The sequence below is a fragment of the Larus michahellis genome, unplaced genomic scaffold (genome assembly GCF_964199755.1).
Source record: "Larus michahellis unplaced genomic scaffold, bLarMic1.1 SCAFFOLD_26, whole genome shotgun sequence".
Classification (NCBI taxonomy): Eukaryota; Metazoa; Chordata; class Aves; order Charadriiformes; family Laridae; genus Larus; species Larus michahellis.
The window spans coordinates 5713478-5721014 of NW_027436225.1; positions in this window are offsets into that span (position 1 = coordinate 5713478).

Sequence of the window (7537 nt, forward strand, 5' to 3'; positions counted from 1 at the left end):
ATCTCCCACATGGAAAATGCCAGGAGGCAAAAGTGGGGATTATGTTTAGACTTTCTCGGAACTGCTTCAAATCAACTAGATATCTTTGTGCTGTAAATCTCACAACAGCCAAACGCAAAAGCAGCAAACATCTCGCTGTATGTCCCACATCCAAAGTGCCAAGAGAGTAATGTAGAGCTTGCTCTCCCTGTCTTTGAGTACAGTTTTCAGTGTCCCGGTTACCTCTTTGCTAACATTCTCTTCAGAGCTGCAGTGAAACCAGGAACCACGTGGAGAAGGCACCCGCACTGAAAATGCCTGGAAGGAACATTGGGGCTTCTTCTCAGTGTCTCTGATGTCGGGTTTCACTGTCCCGGGAAATTCTCTGCTAACACCCTGCTGAGCGCAGTGCCCAATATACAGAAACGTCTTGCGGTATCTCCTACAGGGAAAGTGCCAAGAGGGAATTCTCGATCTTGTTCTCAGTGTCTCTGAGAATTGCTCTGATTATCCGTGTGACCTCTTTGCTAAGACTCTCCAGAGAGCCGTCCTCAAAACCAACACACATCTTGACATATCTCCCACATTGATCGCAGTGTCTCCAGAAACGGCATTCAAGGAGCCAGGAACTTTTCTGCCCACACTGTCCATTGAGTTGTCCTCAAAACCAATATACATCCTGCTATATCTCCCACATGGAAAATGCCAGGAGGGAAAAGTGGGGATTATGTTTAGACTTTCTCGGAACTGCTTCAAATCAACTAGATATCTTTGTGCTGTAAATCTCCCAACAGCCAAATGTAAAAGCAGCAAACATCTCGCTGTATGTCCCACATCCAAAGTGCCAAGAGAGTAATGTAGAGCTTGCTCTCCCTGTCTTTGAGTACAGTTTTCAGTGTCCCGGTTACCTCTTTGCTAACATTCTCTTCAGAGCTGCAGTGAAACCAGGAACCACGTGGAGAAGGCACCCGCACTGAAAATGCCTGGAAGGAACATTGGGGCTTCTTCTCAGTGTCTCTGATGTCGGGTTTCACTGTCCCGGGAAAGTCTCTGCTAACACCCTGCAGAGCGCAGTGCCCAATATACAGAAACGTCTTGCGGTATCTCCTACAGGGAAAGTGCCAAGAGGGAATTCTCGATCTTGTTCTCAGTGTCTCTGAGAATTGCTCTGATTATCCGTGTGACCTCTTTGCTAAGACTCTCCAGAGAGCCGTCCTCAAAACCAACACACATCTTGACATATCTCCCTCATTGATCGCAGTGTCTCCAGAAACGGCATTCAAGGAGCCAGGAACTTTTCTGCCCACACTGTCCATTGAGTTGTCCTCAAAACCAATATACATCCTGCTATATCTCCCACATGGAAAATGCCAGGAGGCAAAAGTGGGGATTATGTTTAGACTTTCTCGGAACTGCTTCAAATCAACTAGATATCTTTGTGCTGTAAATCTCACAACAGACAAACGCAAAAGCAGCAAACATCTCGCTGTATGTCCCACATCCAAAGTGCCAAGAGAGTAATGTAGAGCTTGCTCTCATTGTCTTTGAATACTCTTTTCAGTGTCCCGGTTACCTCTTTGCTAACATTCTCTTCAGAGCTGCAGTGAAACCAGGAACCACGTGGAGAAGGCACCCACACTGAAAATGACTGGAAGGAACATTGGGGCTTCTTCTCAGTGTCTCTGATGTCGGGTTTCACTGTCCCGGGAAAGTCTCTGCTAACACCCTGCAGAGCGCAGTGCCCAATATACAGAAACGTCTTGCGGTATCTCCTACAGGGAAAGTGCCAAGAGGGAATTCTCGATCTTGTTCTCAGTGTCTCTGAGAATTGCTCTGATTATCCGTGTGACCTCTTTGCTAAGACTCTCCAGAGAGCCGTCCTCAAAACCAACACACATCTTGACATATCTCCCACATTGATCGCAGTGTCTCCAGAAACGGCATTCAAGGAGCCAGGAACTTTTCTGCCCACACTGTCCATTGAGTTGTCCTCAAAACCAATATACATCCTGCTATATCTCCCACATGGAAAATGCCAGGAGGCAAAAGTGGGGATTATGTTTAGACTTTCTCGGAACTGCTTCAAATCAACTAGATATCTTTGTGCTGTAAATCTCCCAACAGACAAACGCAAAAGCAGCAAACATCTCGCTGTATGTCCCACATCCAAAGTGCCAAGAGAGTAATGTAGAGCTTGCTCTCCCTGTCTTTGAGTACAGTTTTCAGTGTCCCGGTTACCTCTTTGCTAACATTCTCTTCAGAGCTGCAGTGAAACCAGGAACCACGTGGAGAAGGCACCCATACTGAAAATGACTGGAAGGAACATTGGGGCTTCTTCTCAGTGTCTCTGATGTCGGGTTTCACTGTCCCGGGAAAGTCTCTGCTAACACCCTGCAGAGCGCAGTGCCCAATATACAGAAACGTCTTGCGGTATCTCCTACAGGGAAAGTGCCAAGAGGGAATTCTCGATCTTGTTCTCAGTGTCTCTGAGAATTGCTCTGATTATCCGTGTGACCTCTTTGCTAAGACTCTCCAGAGAGCCGTCCTCAAAACCAACACACATCTTGACATATCTCCCGCATTGATCGCAGTGTCTCCAGAAACGGCATTCAAGGAGCCAGGAACTTTTCTGCCCACACTGTCCATTGAGTTGTCCTCAAAACCAATATACATCCTGCTATATCTCCCACATGGAAAATGCCAGGAGGCAAAAGTGGGGATTATGTTTAGACTTTCTCGGAACTGCTTCAAATCAACTAGATATCTTTGTGCTGTAAATCTCACAACAGCCAAACGCAAAAGCAGCAAACATCTCGCTGTATGTCCCACATCCAAAGTGCCAAGAGAGTAATGTAGAGCTTGCTCTCCCTGTCTTTGAGTATAGTTTTCAGTGTCCCGGTTACCTCTTTGCTAACATTCTCTTCAGAGCTGCAGTGAAACCAGGAACCACGTGGAGAAGGCACCCGCACTGAAAATGCCTGGAAGGAACATTGGGGCTTCTTCTCAGTGTCTCTGATGTCGGGTTTCACTGTCCCGGGAAAGTCTCTGCTAACACCCTGCTGAGCGCAGTGCCCAATATACAGAAACGTCTTGCGGTATCTCCTACAGGGAAAGTGCCAAGAGGGAATTCTCGATCTTGTTCTCAGTGTCTCTGAGAATTGCTCTGATTATCCGTGTGACCTCTTTGCTAAGACTCTCCAGAGAGCCGTCCTCAAAACCAACACACATCTTGACATATCTCCCGCATTGATCGCAGTGTCTCCAGAAACGGCATTCAAGGAGCCAGGAACTTTTCTGCCCACACTGTCCATTGAGTTGTCCTCAAAACCAATATACATCCTGCTATATCTCCCACATGGAAAATGCCAGGAGGCAAAAGTGGGGATTATGTTTAGACTTTCTCGGAACTGCTTCAAATCAACTAGATATCTTTGTGCTGTAAATCTCCCAACAGCCAAATGTAAAAGCAGCAAACATCTCGCTGTATGTCCCACATCCAAAGTGCCAAGAGAGTAATGTAGAGCTTGCTCTCCCTGTCTTTGAGTACAGTTTTCAGTGTCCCGGTTACCTCTTTGCTAACATTCTCTTCAGAGCTGCAGTGAAACCAGGAACCACGTGGAGAAGGCACCCGCACTGAAAATGCCTGGAAGGAACATTGGGGCTTCTTCTCAGTGTCTCTGATGTCGGGTTTCACTGTCCCGGGAAAGTCTCTGCTAACACCCTGCAGAGCGCAGTGCCCAATATACAGAAACGTCTTGCGGTATCTCCTACAGGGAAAGTGCCAAGAGGGAATTCTCGATCTTGTTCTCAGTGTCTCTGAGAATTGCTCTGATTATCCGTGTGACCTCTTTGCTAAGACTCTCCAGAGAGCCGTCCTCAAAACCAACACACATCTTGACATATCTCCCGCATTGATCGCAGTGTCTCCAGAAACGGCATTCAAGGAGCCAGGAACTTTTCTGCCCACACTGTCCATTGAGTTGTCCTCAAAACCAATATACATCCTGCTATATCTCCCACATGGAAAATGCCAGGAGGCAAAAGTGGGGATTATGTTTAGACTTTCTCGGAACTGCTTCAAATCAACTAGATATCTTTGTGCTGTAAATCTCCCAACAGCCAAACGCAAAAGCAGCGAACATCTCGCTGTATGTCCCACATCCAAAGTGCCAAGAGAGTAATGTAGAGCTTGCTCTCCCTGTCTTTGAGTATAGTTTTCAGTGTCCCGGTTACCTCTTTGCTAACATTCTCTTCAGAGCTGCAGTGAAACCAGGAACCACGTGGAGAAGGCACCCGCACTGAAAATGCCTGGAAGGAACATTGGGGCTTCTTCTCAGTGTCTCTGATGTCGGGTTTCACTGTCCCGGGAAAGTCTCTGCTAACACCCTGCAGAGCGCAGTGCCCAATATACAGAAACGTCTTGCGGTATCTCCTACAGGGAAAGTGCCAAGAGGGAATTCTCGATCTTGTTCTCAGTGTCTCTGAGAATTGCTCTGATTATCCGTGTGACCTCTTTGCTAAGACTCTCCAGAGAGCCGTCCTCAAAACCAACACACATCTTGACATATCTCCCACATTGATCGCAGTGTCTCCAGAAACGGCATTCAAGGAGCCAGGAACTTTTCTGCCCACACTGTCCATTGAGTTGTCCTCAAAACCAATATACATCCTGCTATATCTCCCACATGGAAAATGCCAGGAGGGAAAAGTGGGGATTATGTTTAGACTTTCTCGGAACTGCTTCAAATCAACTAGATATCTTTGTGCTGTAAATCTCCCAACAGCCAAATGTAAAAGCAGCAAACATCTCGCTGTATGTCCCACATCCAAAGTGCCAAGAGAGTAATGTAGAGCTTGCTCTCCCTGTCTTTGAGTACAGTTTTCAGTGTCCCGGTTACCTCTTTGCTAACATTCTCTTCAGAGCTGCAGTGAAACCAGGAACCACGTGGAGAAGGCACCCGCACTGAAAATGCCTGGAAGGAACATTGGGGCTTCTTCTCAGTGTCTCTGATGTCGGGTTTCACTGTCCCGGGAAAGTCTCTGCTAACACCCTGCAGAGCGCAGTGCCCAATATACAGAAACGTCTTGCGGTATCTCCTACAGGGAAAGTGCCAAGAGGGAATTCTCGATCTTGTTCTCAGTGTCTCTGAGAATTGCTCTGATTATCCGTGTGACCTCTTTGCTAAGACTCTCCAGAGAGCCGTCCTCAAAACCAACACACATCTTGACATATCTCCCACATTGATCGCAGTGTCTCCAGAAACGGCATTCAAGGAGCCAGGAACTTTTCTGCCCACACTGTCCATTGAGTTGTCCTCAAAACCAATATACATCCTGCTATATCTCCCACATGGAAAATGCCAGGAGGCAAAAGTGGGGATTATGTTTAGACTTTCTCGGAACTGCTTCAAATCAACTAGATATCTTTGTGCTGTAAATCTCCCAACAGCCAAATGTAAAAGCAGCAAACATCTCGCTGTATGTCCCACATCCAAAGTGCCAAGAGAGTAATGTAGAGCTTGCTCTCCCTGTCTTTGAGTACAGTTTTCAGTGTCCCGGTTACCTCTTTGCTAACATTCTCTTCAGAGCTGCAGTGAAACCAGGAACCACGTGGAGAAGGCACCCGCACTGAAAATGCCTGGAAGGAACATTGGGGCTTCTTCTCAGTGTCTCTGATGTCGGGTTTCACTGTCCCGGGAAAGTCTCTGCTAACACCCTGCAGAGCGCAGTGCCCAATATACAGAAACGTCTTGCGGTATCTCCTACAGGGAAAGTGCCAAGAGGGAATTCTCGATCTTGTTCTCAGTGTCTCTGAGAATTGCTCTGATTATCCGTGTGACCTCTTTGCTAAGACTCTCCAGAGAGCCGTCCTCAAAACCAACACACATCTTGACATATCTCCCTCATTGATCGCAGTATCTCCAGAAACGGCATTCAAGGAGCCAGGAACTTTTCTGCCCACACTGTCCATTGAGTTGTCCTCAAAACCAATATACATCCTGCTATATCTCCCACATGGAAAATGCCAGGAGGCAAAAGTGGGGATTATGTTTAGACTTTCTCGGAACTGCTTCAAATCAACTAGATATCTTTGTGCTGTAAATCTCACAACAGACAAACGCAAAAGCAGCAAACATCTCGCTGTATGTCCCACATCCAAAGTGCCAAGAGAGTAATGTAGAGCTTGCTCTCCCTGTCTTTGAATACTCTTTTCAGTGTCCCGGTTACCTCTTTGCTAACATTCTCTTCAGAGCTGCAGTGAAACCAGGAACCACGTGGAGAAGGCACCCGCACTGAAAATGCCTGGAAGGAACATTGGGGCTTCTTCTCAGTGTCTCTGATGTCGGGTTTCACTGTCCCGGGAAAGTCTCTGCTAACACCCTGCAGAGCGCAGTGCCCAATATACAGAAACGTCTTGCGGTATCTCCTACAGGGAAAGTGCCAGGAGGAATTGTGGAGCTTGGTCTCAGTGTCTCTGAGAATTGCTCTGATTATCCGTGTGACCTCTTTGCTAAGACTCTCCAGAGAGCCTTCCTCAAAACCAACACACATCTTGACATATCTCCCACATTGATCGCAGTGTCTCCAGAAACGGCATTCAAGGAGCCAGGAACTTTTCTGCCCACACTGTCCATTGAGTTGTCCTCAAAACCAATATACATCCTGCTATATCTCCCACATGGAAAATGCCAGGAGGCAAAAGTGGGGATTATGTTTAGACTTTCTCGGAACTGCTTCAAATCAACTAGATATCTTTGTGCTGTAAATCTCCCAACAGACAAACGCAAAAGCAGCAAACATCTCGCTGTATGTCCCACATCCAAAGTGCCAAGAGAGTAATGTAGAGCTTGCTCTCCCTGTCTTTGAGTACAGTTTTCAGTGTCCCGGTTACCTCTTTGCTAACATTCTCTTCAGAGCTGCAGTGAAACCAGGAACCATGTGGAGAAGGCACCCACACTGAAAATGCCTGGAAGGAACATTGGGGCTTCTTCTCAGTGTCTCTGATGTCGGGTTTCACTGTCCCGGGAAAGTCTCTGCTAACACCCTGCAGAGCGCAGTGCCCAATATACAGAAACGTCTTGCGGTATCTCCTACAGGGAAAGTGCCAAGAGGGAATTCTCGATCTTGTTCTCAGTGTCTCTGAGAATTGCTCTGATTATCCGTGTGACCTCTTTGCTAAGACTCTCCAGAGAGCCGTCCTCAAAACCAACACACATCTTGACATATCTCCCACATTGATCGCAGTGTCTCCAGAAACGGCATTCAAGGAGCCAGGAACTTTTCTGCCCACACTGTCCATTGAGTTGTCCTCAAAACCAATATACATCCTGCTATATCTCCCACATGGAAAATGCCAGGAGGCAAAAGTGGGGATTATGTTTAGACTTTCTCGGAACTGCTTCAAATCAACTAGATATCTTTGTGCTGTAAATCTCCCAACAGACAAACGCAAAAGCAGCAAACATCTCGCTGTATGTCCCACATCCAAAGTGCCAAGAGAGTAATGTAGAGCTTGCTCTCATTGTCTTTGAATACTCTTTTCAGTGTCCCGGTTACC